Here is a 20,985-nt window from a genome sequence, read left to right as displayed (position 1 = left end):
TAGTTTCAAGTATGTGTCGGTGTGTTTCTTGCTAAAATACTCAATTACTATGATTTTTTAAAAATTGAGACATTGCAAATTAATCCCCTTTCCTGATCAGCTGCAAAACACTACTTAATTCATTTCAAAACTGGAGGCCACTGCTGGGCCACACATAACTCTGAAATAAAAACAAAAACGCATTTGTTTTTTCTTATAACTGATCTGTGGTTTTTACAAGTATTTGTGTGTCTCTTGTTAACGTTTTCATTCACAACATCACAAGTATTTCAATAACTCAAGTGATCACTTACACTTCAGCAGAAATCTAGCTGCAGTAAGGATGGAAGAGTAGGGGATTTGGTAAATATCAATATATTACTCCCCAGTTTAGCATACGGGGGAAGGTGTATGCAATATGGTGTATTTCTTGCTGTATTAGATTATTAGATCCTGCTTTATGAAAGACTACATAGTCTTTTTGGAGCCAATGAACTACTTTCAGTGCTTAGACTTGTAGATAACATTTCTAGCCTGATTTTAATGCTACTTGAGAGTGAGACAACTCACTTTATTAGTCCTCTCATTAAAAAAAAAAAAGACATTAATGTCAGTTTTATTGTGTTGATTAATGTGCTATCAGTGAAGTCTGGCAGATTTATAGTAACAGAGTTGCTATGTTACATGTTTTACAGAGAACAGATGAAGAATTATCTGGCACTCTTTCGCCTTTCTCTTCTCCAATTAGAGCTAAAGTTTATGGGGGTTACCACAAACTCTTAAACTCGCATTATGCTAAGGAATGTGAGCAGGTTACTGTACATCTGAATCCCCTTGCAATTTTTAAAACACATGTATAGATCTACTGCATAGCACATAAACAATGGAAACCAGTGTGTGCAGGGAGCATCAACTCTTTACAAGGGTAGATAACAGCAGGACAAGGGGAAATGGTTTTAAGTTGAGGGAGGGAAGATTTATGTTGAATGTCAGGGGGAAGTTCTTTACTATGAGAGTGGTGAGGTGCTGGAACAGGCTGCCCAGAGAGGTTGTGGATGCCCCGTCCCTGGAGGTGTTCAAGGCCAGGTTGGATGGGGCCCTGGGCAGCCTGGTCTGGTATTAAATGGGGAGGTTGGTGGCCCTGCATGTGGCAGGGGGTTGGAGATTCATGATCCTTGAGGTCCCTTCCAACCCTGGCCATTCTGGGATTCTGTTATTCTGGGACTGCATTTCAGATCATTCTATTCCTCCATAAATATCTACAGGAAAGAATGACAGTCCTTGCTCTGTCTTGCACAAACCACTCCCACCCCCAGTTATTCTGATAGTTTTGGAAGCACTGGGCAGACTTTGTGCACATGTACAGAGCATCTACTGTCCTGTAGAAGCACTGAGCTCACTACCCATTTCTGCACATGCAATATACAGTCACTGTGATGGGTGCTGAGAGCCAGCACATCCCTAGGGTCAAATTTACTGCAGACTGTCTGCATAGTGCATGTTGAGTAGTTCTGACACTCCCTAGAGGTGTCAGGTAGGCATAAAAAAGGCAAGCACATTTCTGCTGCAGGGACCCAGAAATACAGTGCCCTTAAGTCCTCCTGTTCTGCTTGAAAGATCTCACACTCTTTGTTGAGCATCAGAACATCTTTATGAGGGTTAACCCACCTGCACAAGTTAATCATTCAGGGATTGACATGTGGTAGCTGTAGGAGCGTGTGAGGCACCATTATTATGCTATGTGTTTATGCAGTGTTTAAAGGAATGACTGTAATAATGTGGAAAGTTTTTCCAAGGAAAAGAAGAGTTACCAGCATTCAAAAGGCTTAAAACAAATGCGTAACCAGTAGCAGCCACTAATAGCTTACAGGGTTTTTCATTACATTTATTATACCTTAATCAGTAGAAGTGCCATTTTGGTTGCTGTGCACACTTGGAAGATAGGGTATTCTTTTTTTCTCTTTTTACAGTCTTGTGCTTGTCTCCTGATAGCCCAAAATTTCCTTCACCCAAAGCCCCTCTCTTTTGTTTGGTAGCAGCCCTGGGCCAGCAAGGAGAACATACAACATCAAGTGGGATACTGGGCTGCCCAGGGGGAAAGGGGAGTCACTGTCCCTGGAGGTGTTCAAGAACCGTGTGGATGTGGCACTGAGGGACGTGGGCAGTGGGCATGGTGTGATGGGCTGCTGGTTGGACTGTGTGATCTTAGGGGTCTTTTCTAGCTGTAACAATTCTATGATTCTATGATTTTACCTTGAGTGGCTCCAGAGTTTTATACTTTTTCACCCTACACGCTTCTGCTGTATATTCATGCTCCTTTAGAGTAAATGATTACTCCTCTCCTACACCTTGAGTTAGAAATAGAATATTGCTTGTTAGCAGTTTATGCACTGTAAGCACTTGTTCTGCAGCTTGTTACCAGTAGTGTTGGGATTCTTTGGTCACTTTTACATCATCATCTGAAAGTTCATGAGACAGTGGGGAAAGAGTAAAAATGCTTTTTCAAAGAATAAGAACACTTTTTTTCCTGTTCTCTCCATTACAAATCTGACACACGGCACTGTAACAGCAGGCCTACGGAATGCATTTACAAATAATTAATATCTCTAAAAATATGTGGAACAGTAAGCTTAGAAAGGACATTTTTCCAGGAACTTGTAATACTCGTGGAAAGGCTGAAAAATGCTGCTCTGCACACAAGGGGAAAGGTTTCTTCTTTCTTCTATGTTTCCCATTACTTAGTTAATCGCTCAGTTAACATATTAAGTAAATAAACATTTATTTCTTGATTATTTTGCCACAGCTATTTAACCAGCTGCTTTTCAAATGCAGAGATGAAAATTTCTGGGTCTTGCCCAAGGTTGTGTTTTCATAGATACTTCCTAAGCCTTAAGAACCATTTTACTCAGCTCAGCACTTACTATCATGACTAGTGAAATACAGCTATTTGCCAGGCTGTTTAGTTCTTACAGTCTTATTACCAGCCCTTTGAAGAAATTCCAAACTTTTGTGGCCTCTGTAAATGCTGATGACCCCTTTCTGCCTATGTCTGTAGTGGATTTTCCCTAGGGGCAAGCAATCTGATACAACTACATTCAGAAAGCAGATCTATCACAGCCACAAAGACACGGCCAAGTGCCTTGGAAAGCTCCTTGTCATGTTAGAAGACTATTGAATTCAGCTGCTCAGGGCCTATTTTAAGGGGATTGGCACCCTTGCATAGTAGGCTGTAACATAAACATAATATATCCAGAAAGAGGGATGAGCACTGAAGTTGCAACTTTTGCTGGCCAAAGTTAATGAGTTTAGCTGAGACTTAAGTCAAGCTGTGAGGAATTGCAGCAATAGCTGTAAAAGAGTGGATGGGGGGGGGGGGGGGTGCAGGTGGAACTTACCAATTTAAGCTCAAAATAATGTTCATTGGAAGAAGAAAGCTAAACTGCTCACTAGCACAAACCATGGAACTTACCATAGAATCACAGAATCACTGACGGATTTGGGTTGGAAGGGAACTCAAAGCCCACCCAGCCCAATCCCTGCTATGAGCACGGCTGCCTTCCACCAGCTCAGGCTGCCCAGGGCCTCATCCAACCTGGCCTTGAGTGCCTTCATGGGTCCCTCTCCAATAATTTGGACCTAGGTAAGATCCAATAAGTTCAATGGTGTTTCATCTGGCTGACTTCTGTCTTCCATGTCCTCATCTGAAACACTCAAAGACTAAACGTGAAGTAGATGTTCTTCATAGAACATCATATGCTCCCACTCTTGGACAGTCTAGATGATAGGATGCAAAAGAGCTTACCATGCCTACCCCATTGCTCACATGCCCCGACTCACCATTGCTGGCAGGGATGCATGGAACATAGTATGTGGGCAGCTCCCAGCCCTTCCATGGGAACATCACACAGCACCCACCACCCCTCTGCGTGAGCACCCATTTCTGAAGGTAATTGATATCCTAATTGATATCACTGGAGGGATATTAGCTTACTTTGGGGATTTAACTAACCGAAAATAAATGCCTCCCAGCGCTTCAAAATACTTGAATGAGTCATCAGCAGATTTCAAGGCCCACCCCGCAGCTCAGATTTCTGAGTTAAGTCCCACAGTTCTTTGGGGGGCATTTCTGAGCACCAGGCCCTGTTGGAGAATGCCCCAAGAACTTTCTCAGGGTGTTTCTCCAGAGGGCTCCTGCAGGGCACAGCCACTTCAGGCAGGAGCAGGGGCAGGGACTGCAGCAGGAATTTGGAGCATTTTAAAGTCTGACTGACAATAACACGTCTTAATCCCAATTCAGCAGTTACGTAACACACCTCATGGCTCAATCGATCACATACACCTTGTAGGCTACGAATAAACCTACAATACAGAGTTGCTGATAACATAATCTATACTGAGAGATCTTTGAGATCCCCTTCTCTCGCTCCTTTGTGCTGGGATATAACTTGGCCTTTTTCAAGTCCATTTGTAACCCCGAATTTCCTGTCTTTTGCATAATTGCAGTGCCCCTATGTTTTACTTTAAATTACTTCTGCATTCATGCAGTAGGAGAAATTTTAAAAAGCGTAGCCAAGTAATTTGATTTTAAGAAGTGCTCTGGAGGAAGGTAGACACGTATAATTTGTCTCCTGCCAGCTTTATGAGTCCCTCTCTCTCAGGAAAGCTAACAATTCCATCCAGAAATAATTCCATTAGACACAAAATATCAGAGCTGTGAATCACTGGGCATTTCAGAGCATCACTTCACAGCAGGAGAGCAGCTGAAAACTGCACCAGAGACAGGAGTTTAATTCTTATTGTAGCACCAGGGAGGAAAATGCAATCAAAAACAGCTATAGGAAGTTGCAATACAGTAGAACTATTTTACCGGTTGCCTTCTTGGGAATAAGAAACCAGGAAATTATAGTTATTCTTCCAACAATACTGTTGATTTAGCAAAGGTGGTAACTAGGATTTGCAGCACTGTAATCAAGGGCTCCAGAAAAGCATTAAAAATTTTTTTCTTTGAAACACTGCATTGTATGGACCACACACACATTGATTTTAGGTATCCACATGACAGAGGAATAACTGGTTCTGCCCAGGCAAAGCATTTCTGGCAGTCTGAGAGGGTAGTGATACCAATCCAAATCAGAGCTATACAATGGCAGAATGGATTCTGAATTTCTGAATGATGGGGGCAGCAAGCTGTGGCCTATTTGAGGTTTTTAGCTCTGACTACATCAAGAAGTCGCCTGTTCTGCATTCCCTTCTCTGCAGCAAGACATATCAGTGCTGCTTTGGTGCAGCTGACTGTGGGAACTTCCCACAACAGTGGTTCTGTGAGGTTGTTGCTGGTCAGCCAGATTAGTTTCTTCACTTGCAACTTTTAGAGCTTGTCCCATTTTGCAACAGAATAAAATTATTTCCCTGTGTTGCTAATACTGAGGAACATGATGAATTTTCTTACTCCTCCCTTTCGAAAATCTCCAAGGGAGAGACTTCACAACTTTCAGGGCAGCCTGTGCCAGCACTCTGTCACCTGCAGCTCTTCTTGGTGTTCAGAGGGAACCTCCTGTGTATTGGTATGTGCTCACTGCCTCTTGTCTTGGCACTGAGCACCACTGAAATGAGCCCAGCTCCTTTCTCTTTGCACCTCCCCATCAGGTATTTATAGACATTGATAAGATCCCCCTGACTTTCCTCTTCTACAGGCTCAGTAGTCTGGACATCTCCACTTTCATTTGTATAAGAGACGCCTCAGTCCTTTAGTGCCCCTTTACTGAACCACCCCCCCCCCCCCCCATGTCTGTGCCTGTGTTCTGGGAGGCTCCATTAGAGCCTCCATTAGTGAGTAAAGGGCAAGGATTACCTTTTTTCACTTAGTGGCAATACTTTGCCTCATGCAGCCAAGGATTGTAAAATCATAGAATCATTTGAGTTGGAAGAGACCCTTAAAGGTAATGCAGTCCAGCTCCCCCTCAGTGAACACCTACAGCTAGATCAGGTTGCTCAGAGCTCCCTCCAGCTTGATCTTGAATGTTCACAATGATGAGGCTTCCACCAGAGAGGGCAACCTGTGCCAGTGCCTCACTATCCTTACTATAAAAATCTTTTTTCTTATATTTGGTCTAAATCCCCCTCTTTTAGTTTGAAGCCATTTCCCCTTGTCCTATCATCCTAACATACCCTGCTAAAAAGTCTGTTCCCTTCTTTCTTATAGATCCCCTTTAGATATTGATGGTGTCCCTGGAGTTTTCTCTGGGCTGAACAGCCTCAGCTCTCAGCCTGTCCTTACAGGGGAGATGTTCCATTCCTTGGATCTCTTCTGCCACCTTAGCAGCAAGGGCACATTGCTGTCTCTTGTTCAGCTTGGTGTCCAGCAGGACCCCCAAATCTTTTTCTGGTAAGCCACTTTCCAGCTGGGCAGCCAGCAGCATTTACTGTTGCATACATGTCCCTTAAGATAGGTGTTCACACAGTGAGCATACTGAGAGCTGAGAGCCTACAAACCTTGGAGATTCTCCTTAAGCATCCAAGTCCACAACTGCCTGGTACCCTGGGCTCCTGGCCTGATCATTGGCCTAGAGCCATTTCTAGTCTTTGCCACTGAGTGCTTGTCAGGGGACTGTCCAGTAGCCATGATTTTCTTTGTGTTTTTCAGACATTCTCAGAATGGTCGGAATTATGAAAACTGTCAGTCAAATGGACTGACTTTTCTTCCTCTGCCCATTCCCACCTCTTAGTCTCAGCATCACAATTCATCTCCCAGCTTTTCAGCACACTGGAGTGGAATACAGTGTGGAACAAAAGCCTCAAATGAGTGATTTAAAATATAAACAATTCTTTAAAAACGAATATAAACTGTTAGCCCATTGTCTGTAACCACAAAAACAACACTGTGCCTCCAGAGGAAAATTGAAGAACAACTCTCTTCAGGTCTCTGAATGCCATTTTGTGTTTGAAGTGGCTGGTTGTCATCAACAAGTGACATGAAATGCTCCAACCATTTATTCAAAAATCACTGCGCACTAATCCACGCAAAGATCTCAAAATTATGAACAGTGACATATCATGCATGTGCACAATTGTGGAAAAAGAAGGATGACCTTGAGAACTGCTGCGTAAGTACTGAAATGAGGCATGTTCTAGCTAGAAATTTGTTGATTTCAAAGAGGCTGAACAAAAATAACTAAGAGGGAGAAAATTCACTGGTTGCTCCTAAGAAATAAATCACCAAGGCTCTCCATGCTTCCCCTGGGATAATTATTTGCTCAGCTCTACCCCCCAGCCACAATAAAAGGGGCTTTTCTTCCACTTGAACTGACCTTTGGCAAACATTTCCCTTTCAATTAAGGTCTGAAATCTGCTCTTGCTGGAGACAGCGGGGAGAAGGCTCTCTACAGCCATTCACACGAGAGTCAGGACAGAGAATAATTACCTGAATTCATAAGGTTAATTCCAGTCTAGACTAAAGCAAAGAGATGTCATCTATAGGTCTCCATAGGAGAACAATGTTTGTCTTTCTGGACTCTCCAGTCAGCCCATGCTGCCTGCTCTGCTATATAGTAGGAATATTTTTCTCATGGACTGTCGCGCAATTACTGTGTCTGAGCACTAGGCTTGCTTTCCTCGTGTCATTATCAGTTTTATAACCAGTGTGAGCCTCTGAGGAATGAGGCTTTGACAGTGGCTTGACCTGGCTTGCTGGAGTGAGTGGAAATTCTCCTGCAGACAGCGGTTTGGGCGTAGGTGTCTGGCACTGGGGAAGTTATTGCCTGAGTGAACTAAAGAAAATGTATTAAAAACATGCATCAGAAACTTACTGACTGCAAATTTGAAGGTGAGGCCTAGAGTAAATTAATACATGGGTTCAATAAGAAGGAATGGGATAACTAGCAGAGGTAAAAGAAGTATATCAATCACTGCAGGAATTTCAGTGGCTGCAATGGGCGAGCAGATGGATGTGATGTTCCTGTCCAGCCTCAGCTCTCCAGACATCTTTGCAAATTATTGCTAATGAGCAATTATTGCAGGCTTTTCTCTCTCTATGCAGCCTGTGTGAGCAACTCTGCCTGGTATGTCTCTGACCAGCCTTGTGTTCAGCAAAGCCATACTACAGCAGGCAAATGACTGACTTGAAACTGGCTAAGTAACATGCCATAGTGAAACACTTGGATTTTCACTGTGCAATTATCTCAGTTTTATGGCACTGCCATGTCAAGACAGCTGTACTAATGGTGGTGTCACTTGGGATGGTTTAAAGATATCATAAAAGCTCGGCTTGTGAAGAGAAATAGCATCCTTCAAGTCAGGGCTTTTACTGTGCAACTAAAAATCTCTTCTGTTCTTGTGAAATGTGAAAAACAATGGCTCAGTGCTCATACATTTATTGGAGGGTGGCACCTACACTAGATGCTATCACTTCTTTCCCAAGTACCAGCCCACATCTTCCTTAGATCCTAAGCCTCCTAACCGACTTTTGTTCCATCCATTTTTGCACCCCTAGCTGAAACAACTTCTTTCTTTTGCTTTGGCAGTTCTGCCTTCCTCAAGATGCCTTTCTATTCCTCTGGCTATTCCTTTAATGCTTGTAAACAGTTTCATCTGGTTTTCTCCCTTCTTCTTCTGAAAGGAGAATTCTGTAATACTCCAGTCACCTTTGTCTGCATCTTAACCCTGTGTATCCTTTTGCGGTCATAAGAGCAACTCATTAGTCTGGAAGTCATGTTATTAAATTAAAAATTTTAATTCCTTTGTATCTTACTCTCAGACATCACCAGCTATTGACTGCCTTATTTCCGAGTCTGTGTGAGGTGAATTCCTACAACATGAGTTACTTTCTGTGCCCAACATGGTGTTCATAATAGTTCACTGTAGCAGACTACTTCCTCCTCCTGGTCTTCTTAGTATCAAAAATAATTAAAGATACTGCCTGTGCATTGATAAAGCAATTTCCTTTCCTGTCTTATCCCTTTCCGCTTCTGTCTTCATTATAATTAAGCACAAACATTTTCTGTTCACTTTCCAGGCCTCTGTTTATTTACTTTAATGCCTTGTTGATTTGCATCCTCTGCTGCGTCAGAAATTTCAGCTTTGTTTGCCTGGATATCTAGTTTCCCACTGACTGTACACATGCAGTCCTCATCAGGGAAGGAAGGTCTCTCTGATACTAATCTTTAAAATCTGCATCTGATCATTTTGCTAGGAACTTTTCTTTTTATTGCAGTGCCTATACAGTGGTGCCCATTAAGCATGACTGTGCAGGCAGCTGAGGAAATAAAAAGGCCTGTTCTGGGTGGTTTTTTCCCCCACATATTTACGTGTGTGTGTGACTGAGCTATTTATGGTGATCTATTTAAACAGGACCAGAGTATGTGAGAAGGAGGCAGTGAGAGTAGGTACTTGATGACTGTGACTTGGGAATCTGACTTTGGTTCCAGCTCTGCCACTAGTTTGGGGTGCTCCAGAAAGTTACCTGCCTGGGCCTTAGTTTCCCCATCTTTGAAACAGGGATAATTTTGTCTGTTTACGAAGTGCTTTGAGACCATGTGATAAAGTGCAGTATGTAATAACCATACAGTGTCACTTTTCTTGTCCCGTTCTTTCTCATTATTTATCACACCAATGGGTTTCAACTGCTGCTAAATTAGATCACGGGCATCTGAAGGAAACCTACATTTTTCACAGTGTGCTGGCAGAAGCATCTCAGGGCTCCCTAACTCCCAGGTAGTAATGCAGGACAAGCAATTACATTAAAAGCACTTCTCCTGGAGCTATGGACAATGCTACAAAGGGGAATGCTAAGTATCTGCACTATACAATGTGGATCTAAAGCAATTTTTCATGACATTTTATAGTCTGACGGTTGCCTGAAAGAGACCCCATATGGGATGTAAATTGCATGTGTTGCTGCCATATGCTTGAGGAAGCAAGATGCATTTGTACTCTCAGAATAGAGAAGCCTGCTGAATTCAAACAAGAAATCAGATATGCATCATATCCATTCCTGCTTGTGTTAGGTCTACAGCATTTTTTATTCTTTTTCACTTGAGCACTGCATAAAGCTCTATTTGGTGTAGCAGAGCTTCTACTGCAGGGAATTTGTGTACTATTTTTGAAGGGATGTAACAGATCCGAGTTGAGGTCTGTATCTTCACTCCAAGGGAAAAAAATATGAAGCAGCCCATACAACACACGAAGCCAAATTTAGGCAGAAGTCTCACTCTATGAATTTCCTGACTTCATGAGTTTTCCAGTCACTTATGTAGAGCTGAATTTGGCCTGGGGTGCACATTAGTATACTGGTTTGTTATTTGAAAGCTAAGACGTTTCTATTAAATCTTTTCAAGACTTCTATTCTTCTATAATAATTCACAGAAAAGATAGAAGGGGTAGGGGCTTTTATCTGAGTCTTGCCTATGTTCTCTATTTCTTTCTCTGTTTCTCTATTCTGACACTCTATAATTTTTAGGGATTCTTGTTCTTTGTGCGAGCCATGTAATGATTTTGTGGCTATGCACAGTTATGAGAAACAGCAACTAGAGAGGCACTGAGAGATTGAAAATCTTCATTAGTAGAACATACAAGGCACCCACATGACTTGACCACTGCTGTAATTTAAAAAAACAAGACTATTTTTGTTTAAGCAAATGTGTACTCAAAGGAACAGCACAGTGGTTTAGGCCCTCAGCAGTCCTTTTGCAAGGTCCATGTACTAGATCAAAAGGAAATGGTATTGCTTCCAAAATACGCATTACAGATGACACCGTAGGCCGGCTGGGTTTGCCAGGTTTTTCAGGCAGAGGAGTGGCAGGGGAAGCCCCTCTCACCTGGTGACAGAGGCCTGCACTTCTGGCACTGGGCCTTGTGTTAGCCCTGTCAGCTCCTGCGGTGGGGCACAAACACGCACTTCAGCAAGAATAATCATAGAGACGTAAAATCACAGAAGGGAGCTCAAAGCCCACCCACCCCAACCCCTGCTGTGGGCAGGGCTGCCCCCCACCAGCTCCGGCTGCCCAGGGCCCCATCCAACCTGGCCTTGAGCCTCCAGGGATGGGGCACCACAGCTTCTCTGGGCAGCTGTGCCAGCGCCTCACTGCCCTCCGAAGAAAGGACTTCCTCGTAACAACTGACCTCAATCTCCCCTCTTTAAGTTCAAAGCCATTCCCTCTTACCCTATCACTAAGACCGTGCAAAAAGGCAGTCCCCTTCTTGCTTATAAACAGCAGGGTTTACATGGCCACCCTGACCATGGACATCTCAAAGGGAAGGAAATCCACTTGCCGAGTTTCAGTTTTTGATCTCCATAAGGTTAAGGTGAAACAGTTTTTACACTTGTCACATCTGTCTTTGACTCTCACTACTTTGTACCCATCTCTTTCATTACTGATTTTTTTTTTTATAATGCGACCAAATGAACACTTTTACTGTGAATATTTGAAAGAGGTACTCACCAGATTTCATTTGCATACTGATAAAAGCTATAAACCATGAAATAAGCTAGTCTTATATCATCTATATTTTCACCTTCCTGCAGGGCTTTGAATATGTCTCCTGCAAAGATATCTGAGGCAGTCTACCAACCTCTAGGCAAGGGCAAAGCATCCCTTCTTGTTCTCTAACCTACATGTGGACCACCAACAGAGAGCATTTCACTCACTGAAGCATCTAAGAGACCAAAAAGCGAAATCAAGCCAAGGCTGTGAAAAAAGTCCCTGGAACAGAAAAAGATCATAAATTAAAAACATGAAAAACAATTGCAGTGGATTAAAAGGTCCCTTTCTTAGGATACTGCAGAATGGAGCTGTTGTGGCGCTTTCTAGCTGGGATACACTGTAGATGTCTCAGGCCATGCCATGCACCATGCTCCTCCAGACCTGTTCCTGTGGTTTGCTCAGCACTCACTGCTGTCTGTCTCATGACTGCACCAAAAGTAGGAGCAGCCAGGAACCAGATATCTCATCCTTGAGAAGCTGCACGTCTTTAAAATTTAGTTTCATTCTAACTTATGAATAAAAGCAATTATGACACAGTTTTTCACGGAGAGAAATACAAATGTTGAGGACAAGATGTTTCCTTTGGACTGACTCATTTAGGTTTCATTTTGCATTTATGTAAAACAGCAGTGTAACATAAAGGCTGTAGTAAAAAGGTAAGAACAGAACATTTCAGCATCTTCTGCAAATATTTTAATGAGAGCCATATGTACCAGTAGAAAACTTCAGTTTTGTCAAACAAGCATTTTCTGATGGAAAAAAAAAAAAACTGCTCTAAAAAAAACCCTACTCTGCTCTCTCAATACATTCACCTAGTAGTTAAGATTGGGTATTAACCAGTCAACAATACATATTTGTCTTGCTACTTCTTTGATTTCCTTTTTGGCAGAAGGAAGGTCATCTAGTGATTTATGGCAGCTTGTGGAGACCAGTAAGCTTTTTTTTCCATTGGAGACAAGCCCGAAGATTTTTTATATCTGTCTCGTATAGGGCTTAGGCTTGAGGAGCAAAGAGGAATGCTAATAGGAGAGGGAACAGAGAGGAACCATGGAACAGCCATGCGAGTTTGTTGCAATGCAGTGAAGGCTGAATTCCTTGTTTAAAACCAAGCAAAGCTGAACTTCATGTGTGTGGGCGACATCACTATTTGTCATTATTTCCTGATTAGTGTATTGTGGTACAGGCCTCCATGGCATTCGTACCTGAAAGAAGCAATGCCACACACAGCAGCAAGTAAAATAATTCAGGAAAATGAATATTCATCTGTCCCTTTATGGATCAGTCATTCTCTCCTCAGCGGTCTCTTTAGCAACAGGTTAATATAGTAAAATAATGCACAGTGCTCAGCAATTATGAAACTCTAATAACTTGTTCGGGTCAGAAAATGAGCTTGTGTGCTCTTTGACAATATAGCAATTACTAATCAGCGTGCTAGATTCCTGTGGGAAGAAATAGTGATTACAGGAAAGTCACACCATATTGCATTAACAAAGCATTCAAAATGCTTTTAAGAAGTAGATAATATTGTACACATAGTTCTGGGAAGGAGATTCAAATCAAGACTTAATTTAGGGAACACCTCTTTTGATTAAAAGAGTGTGTTCCCAAGAACAGCTGGAGTCATTTGCTGAGATAAATCAGATGATACTCTCAACTTTTATGGGTTGCTAAACCCATGAAATATATGGCATGTCTAGGATTTGTTGGCTGCATTCTTGTGCTATGAACACTGATATTGTAGTTTGCTAACAAAGAAAAACAACGGACTCGGCAGGCAGTGGCAAAGCCATGTCTTCTTTTCCCACTTTTACTGATTTGAGCTGAGAAAAATCTGCTCTGGCAAACCCTCTTGTGCCTTCTGATTTTTCCCATATTAGGCATAGAATGAAAACAACATGTATTTCCTATTGCCTCCCGAACCTCTCGAAAGCAGAGGAAGTATCATTGAGCTCTTTTAAGATAGAACTGAAGATTCCCTAGGTGTCAGAAAGATTTTTAAAGATGCTGCCTCAAGACATAGTCTTAGGGACCACTAGGTCCCCATGCCTATACCATCTCTGAATTTATAATAAATGCATTCTTTTTTCTTTTTTTTAATGTACACTAAACTATCTAAGAGGAAAATAAAATAATTTATTCTAAAGATGATAAAAAAGCTGCAAGAGCAACAGAAGATGAACTGTATTTCATTTTATCCTCTGCTTCCTCTCATCCCATGCAGAATAGGGCACCTGCAAAAAAAAAAAGATTACCACAGAAAATTGCGTCTGAAGACTTGGCCAGGGAACCATGGAGACATGATTTGAATCACGCAACAGTGAATTTATTTTGGGTGCTGGAGATAGGGAAGATCAAAGATGAGGATGAGGTAAGCCATAAATACAGGTGTAAATGAACAAATACAAAAGGCAGGTCTCAACATACAAGAGGTACTACAAGATATGTGATGAAGCACCACAAAAGAACGAAAAGATGCTTAGTTCTTTTATTCCTGCCTTTTGCAATATAAGGCCAGAGCTCACAGAAAGCTCTGCTTCCTAGCATTGCTAGAAAAGGTGTGATGTAAATGATCTGCCCAGTTCAGATCTTGTTTCACTTTCTTGAACTGTTGTGATTCTTGGGTGTGGTGGCTACAAAGGTAACCAACAGACTGTTGTACTTCAAAGGCTGAGCTGTTTGCCAGTGAGATGCACAATGTTTTCTTGTAGAGATTTTGCATCTTCTCCTTCTGTTGTTTTTCTTATTCTTTGTTACTATTTATGTTTTGGTGGCACTTCTGCTAATCTGTAAGCTGCTTTGAAATGGAAGCTGAATTATCAGACAAGATTCAAACTGTTGGTTTTGTTGGCAGTTAGGAGGGAAATCACAAACACTGTATTACAAAAAAGCCTTCAGCTTTCTGTTCCCACTCTTTTCCTTTATTTTCTTCTTCCTTTTCTACGGCCTGGATAGGAAGCAATGACAAATATGTTATTAACTTATGGGGACAATATTTCCATTGCAAAGTCTGCAGGAGATATTCTATTCAATTTGTGATTTCAATTCTGAACTTTCAGAATAATTCTCCTAGTCAGAAATTCCTGTAACGTAGTCTCAGGAGGAAGGGATTTTTTTCTGAAAAGCTTTTCAAAAGCCATTTTAGGTGATTGAATTTGGGGGAGGGGAGAAAGGGTATTTCTACCTTTTATCTTTTCCGTTTCCATATTTTTTTCTGTAGTTTCAGCCTTTTGCCAGGCAGAAACATGCAATTTCCAATGGAGGCAATGGAAAGTACCCCAGGTGAGCATGCAATTTCCAAGTAACTGAGGCAATGGAAAGTACCCCAGGTGAGCTACGACACTTGCAGGGAGAACATGCCTTTCTTCCTTCCCGTGCCAAACACAAAAAGTTCCCACTCTAAAGTAATGATGTTTTGAAAATAAATACTATTGGTAAGCTAATTGTAATTGATATTAGAAAAGTTTTTTAAAATAGCATGGGTTAACTTAAAAAAAAATAATGAAAAATGACCCATTTGCAGAGATGGGCTATCCATCTGGTAGCTTGAGTCGAAGCCACTAGTGTAATGAAAGTTTGTGGAGACCCTAGCAGTGCTGATGGCACTGTGTAGGATAAGTGGGTACCCTTGTGGAGCCGAGCGTGCAGAAAAGATAATGAAGCCTAATGAAGACAAATACATACATGTACATTCATGTGATTTTTTTCTCTCACCCACTTGATCCTGCTTTCATAAACCAACATGCACACACATTTTCCTGATGTTCTTTATGCGTTGCACATTGACTTACGCTGAGAGCTAAGAAAAGCCAGCGGTTCAAAAGGTCAGAGAAGTGGTCTATGATTTTCCACCAATGGAATGAGGAGGAAACTTGAGAAACACTATAAAATCTAACAATACCAACATACTAACAATAGCAATGAGCACTAACAATAGGCTGTATTCTCTAAATAAGTCAGGGAAAGGGGTGTATGTGTAGGAAGGAAGAAGAACATTTTGTAAGCCTGATGATTTCTGTGTATCATTACAGAAGAGGTGTTTTTCAAAACTCTCAGAGAGCAAAAAAGGAGAGAGTTCCATACCTTTCCCACAGTTTCTCCTTCTAGACTGGAAAGAAAGCAACATTCAACAAGTCTCTGAGGATGAGCTGTGTGCAGTTGTTCTGACGTGGGTACAGCTACGGCATCAAAAAGCCCAGAGCAGATGGCAGGCATGTGGGTGGGGAGTGGATTGCTGAGATTCCAGGAGGAACAAAAGGAGAATCGCTGGTTATTGAGAGAACTGCAAATGTGCATGGGCATGGATGGCTTTGTGCATTTTTAGCCACCCTTCCCTGCACAAGCATATGGGGCATGAACATGCTGGAGGGGTACTGGCTAGTGGGAGGAGTGTGGTGGGACAAGAATACTCTGAGATGATTAATCAGAGCATGGGGAGAGTTGCTGTTTATATCTAGATATTCTCTCCTGTGTTATGAATCATCTGATACTCTCAAGACTGGGAACAGATTGCAGTGGAGTATGCAATACTCATGGCTGGGTATTTCCAAGGTAGAAGAGTTAGAAAAGCAGGCAAAGTGTGTCCCTGCTCTTCTCCAGTTGGCTCATCTGGGTTTTGGGAATATGGGATGAGGAGGCAGAAGGCTGGTGCATTTCCAAGTCATGACTCAACTCTGGGTCTGGAAGTAGGCAGAAGGCTCACACAGATACAGAAGCTGGGAAATACCTCCCAGTAAAGACATGAAACTTAAGTTAGTACTGGACAGATGAACTGGTGATTCAGGCAGTTTTTTGAAAGACTTCGTCAGTGACACCAGTAGTAAATGTTTCCACCAGTACCAGAATCAGAATCAGTATCAGAAACAATGCAGTTTGACATACTGCTACAGACCCTGCTAGTGAAAGATGCATTTGGGGCAAAAGAGTGGGCATCACCCAGTTCAGCAAGAAGGAAAAAAAGTCATGTCACTGTTAGTATTTACATCCCTGATTTCAAGAAGTTGGTGCAAGTGCATAAGTCATAAACATTAGAAAGAGAGCAGAAGGAACTGTGGCAGTGTTATGTCCCAGTGAGACAACTTAAAAGGAAAAAGGACAGAAAGCTTAATCCTATTTTCACCTTCTGTTCTTTCTTCAACATCTAATACCCTTAGTGGAGCGGCAGCCAGCGTCAGCATTGTTCTGCCATCAGGGACAGCAGGAGGAACTTACACACAACAAAGCAAAGGCTGCGATCACAACTTCACATACAACATGCATTATTGTAGCTGCACATCCATGCTCAGAAATCCAGCCCTGAAAATAACACTCAAAGTGAAGTCATCGTGAAAATGATTCATCTGAACATGAGCCAGCCGGCAGTGATGGAGGTAAGGGCTGCACTCCATCACAAAGCATGGTAGCACCTGCATTGCTGGGCACCAGCCCCACCAGAGCAATGGCCTCAGAGTGGATTCTCCTTGTCCTGGAAACCACCATTATGTTCTGCAACATGAAACATCTTTTTTTTCACTTATATTTTTGCTAGAGGAAATCTCACTCCATTCTGTAAATCCATAACACCAGACACCCATCTGTCAGCAGGTATTTGAGAAAGGCATGATAGAGTCCCTGGGGGCACGCTGTTGCTGATTATGCTATTTCAGAAGATCCAGGGATACATACCATATGCAGAATATTATTTCAGGAATGTCAACAGCACTAAGGTCATGAGGTTTCCCAGAGCCACTTAGCCACACATAAAAAAAAGGACTTATTTTCTCTTAATAATCATACCTAGCTCATGTAACCTGTTGTGGTCCCTCTTCTTTTTGTCTTTCTTTCCTATTCTCCTAACAGAGGGGTCATACTGTGTTAATTTGATTCCTAAGATTTCAGGGGTAGGGAATGCATCTTGCTGTGCTTGCAGTGTGTACATCTGGCATTCTCTAACTTCCAAGTGCTTATCTATGCAACCTAAGTAAATATCATTTTGGTATGGCTTTATTTGTATTGCCACATCATATTTATATTAATAATGTATCATTAAATATTGACAAAGTAATTTGGGATGCAAAATGAAGTGAGAGGTGAATATGAAAAAATCGTAGTACTATAAACTCTGGAAAAATGCAACATATTCACAAGATGACTGAATTAAGAATTGCAGGGCTGGCCATAAATACGGCACTTCCAATTCTCAAGCATTTGGCTTTGCAACTTGAATCTTGTTTCTTAAAACAAAGCTTTAACTGTTTTAATTCTATTACCCATTTTTGTCCATCTTGTGATCAAGAACAAATTACAGCAAGCTACTGTGATTGTGAGAAGGACTTTAACCCCAACACAGATATATTGGATGGGATTCAACTCTGGACCAGACCTCTAAATGTTGTTAAAATAGATGTGAGCCACTTGATTATCCTCCTATTGTTGTCAGTGAGATCTAGAGAGCTAAAATGGGCACAGCTGCAGAAAGCCAATGCTGGCAAAGAAGCAACTATTTTCTGAAGCTGAAAACTAAGCAGGGTATTTTTTTGCACAATATACTTTCTCACAATTGATCAGCCAAAACCTAACAAGAATTCCACTTTCCTAACCAAGAGGCTTTGCTCCTCCTGAAAACTCAATTTGCACAAAGACTGAATATATGAAATTTTCTCATGAAACGTCACAATCGTCTTTTGTAATGGAAAACACCAAGCAATATAAACTGACAGGGCCCTTATCCACTCCTCCAGAAATAATCAGTAGGTGGCATAGGCTTTTAAGAGAGGATAATGAGGATCGAGGTGCTTATCACACATACGATACCATTATTTAAATAGCCTGAATGGGTTCCTGACAGGCAAATCATCTTGGAAGTTGCTTGTACCATTGTGCCAAGCCCTCATGTTGGCTTGTGTGATGCTCACTGAGTCTAGAATGCAAAATCGGATGCTCTGACTGAAGCTGCAACTCTCTCAGCTGTTGTTGGAATGCATTAATGAGATTTTGCTTTGGGATTATTAGTACAAAATGGAAGACCCAAAGAAGACAGAAGGCACAATAGACATAGGCAGGCTGTGCTTGAGAAAACAGGTTCTGCAGTTGCAATAGACTCGTGTTTCTGCTGCAGCAGCCTGGGATATTGGGCACTTTCTCCAAGCTCCTTCAGCATGCTCCTTCCAGTTACACATAGCTTTATTTTTCTTCATCCGTAGCCTCTGCTGGAAAAAAATTCAGAGGTAGCTGAGAGATGCGCTGAACAGCACAGTAGAATGATCCACTGGTCCCCCCTCTGTGTGATGCTGAACTGGAGATGTGGCTGAGGCTGACTAATGAATGAATCCACGTGGGTCCTGAGACAAGGACAGATATCTGTGCTTGCACTAGATGCTCCTGGGAACTCTTTCTCCAGGTCCAGCCAATGTCTGAATGCACTAATTTAGCCTTTTAAATGCTCTCACCTGATATCAACTATCCTAATGGACGTCTATCTTCTTCATAACCTGAAGTAATAGTCACTACACATTTCTACCTGTGCTGTAATTAATTCATGTCAGACTCCTCAGGAACACTCTGGGAAGGTCCCTGATGTTCTCTTCTTTTCTGCTTCACAGCTGCCAAGCTGCAAACTTCAGAAACCAAAGCTGCATTGTAATGGAGCAACTTAACTATACTGCCTATGAGCAAAAGACTGTCGTGACCCCTAAAGAAAGATTATTGAAGCTCTACAAGAAATTCAATAGTCTTAGCCGTGAAATATGTGTGGGATAAAAATCTGCAGTTCTTTGTTTGCATATTGAGTCTCAGGCAGAGCGCAGAGCTGCCCGTAATGTGCTATTAAAATACAGTTATGCAGAATATTATATACTAGGGGAAAGCCATAACAGTGATGGCAGAAGAGCTGCGGTACAGAACCAAAACAAATCGTGCATTTTGTAACAATTTAAATGCATCCTGGCTCTAACTGATTACTAAATTACTGCTGTAGCTGCTGCATGGACATGTTGGGAATACAGAGTCTTTCTGACTGCTGCTCAAACCCTTTCCTCTGTGGAATGACAAGTCCTCATTTTTTAGTCCCCATTACTCAGTTCACTCCGTTCAGATGTGTTCTATTATACAGATACATTTAATTATTTGTATTACTGGAGCAAAATTCATACACCAAAAAACTACAACTGTCATACCAATGAAAAGAAAAAGCTGAATGGGTTATCTTTTCCTCTTCCAGTATAAAACACTTTTGCTTGATTTCATCCTCCCAGCAAGAAGTAAGCTTTGCTTTCTCAGAAAGTATTTTTTCTGTTCTGTACCTTTCTCTAGTTGGCCCCTGTCCTTTACATGGATTTCTCCTTGCAAGCACAAAGCCATGCTGTCTGCCATCAGTTTTCCATGTTCATACTCCTAGATCTACTACTATACATCCAGTACAAGGACCCCACCCTTCTCATCCAAATACGATACTGTGGAAATGCAGTATTATACTAAGTTTCCCATTTTCACTCTCCCATTCATAGCTACCCCAATAATTTCTAAACCTCACTTCTCCTCCTGTGCAGGGCTGCCTCTTTCTGCAGCTGACTCCTCTTTCCTACATGACAATCCTGTCCTGAAGCTCTGAGCAAACATAGCCTCCATGGTGGCCTCTCTCCAAAACTGCCCAGGAGCCCTGGATTTTTAGCTTCCCAAGTCCTGGCCTCCCCATTCTCCAGGGGGTTTCTGTTACAAGCAAAGACAGGCTTAGGCAAACCAGAGGTGCAACTTCAAGAGTGCATTTGCCTACTGCTGTGAGTCAAGATGGGAACTTTCAACAGCTTCCTTCATTTGCTATTCATGCCCACCACTTCTCTGAGGAACATGGAAAGAAGAAACAGGCTCACTGTGTCATGCTTCTTGGGAACATTTCTGCCTCTTAAAAATCAAAGAGAATCATAGCATCATATTTGCTGAGAGCTGGGCACTTCCTGATTTTAACAGAGATCTATTAACCTGGTGATGTCACACATGGGACGTCTGTGGCTGAATGCTGAGCTTCTCTATTACTGCTATCAGAGAGGAAGAGGTGTAATAGTGACCATCTTCAAATAGTTTCCTTGCTGATGGTTCCCACAGCACAGACACTGCTTCTTCTTAGTGTTCCTGAGGAGGGAGGTCAGCACAAAAGGGATTAAGCACTACTTTCTGCCTGTTTCCACTATCATGACATGACATGCATCTCCACACACCATGCCATAAGTTGGTGCAGGCAACCACAGACTGAGCAACATCTGTTCACCTGAGTGGAGAACACGGCCTTCAGAATCACAGGGATTAAGCAAGTCCAATATTGCTGCAGTAGCCACCTTTAAGACTTGTATATCTTTTGCTATGAACACATTCTTTTGCAGACTGAAAGAAATAGGTGTTATTTCTGTATGGACAAACTGAAAGCTAAAATTAGAATCACAGAATCATAGAATCATAGAATCATAGAATCATTAAGGTTGGAAAAGACCTAAAAGATCATCCAGTCCAACCGTTCACCTATTCCCAATAGCTCCCACTAAACCATGTCCCTCAACACAAC

Source organism: Lagopus muta, chromosome 1 (assembly GCF_023343835.1).
Source record: "Lagopus muta isolate bLagMut1 chromosome 1, bLagMut1 primary, whole genome shotgun sequence".
Lineage (NCBI taxonomy): Eukaryota > Metazoa > Chordata > Aves > Galliformes > Phasianidae > Lagopus > Lagopus muta.
Note: the sequence above shows the minus strand (reverse complement) of the source record.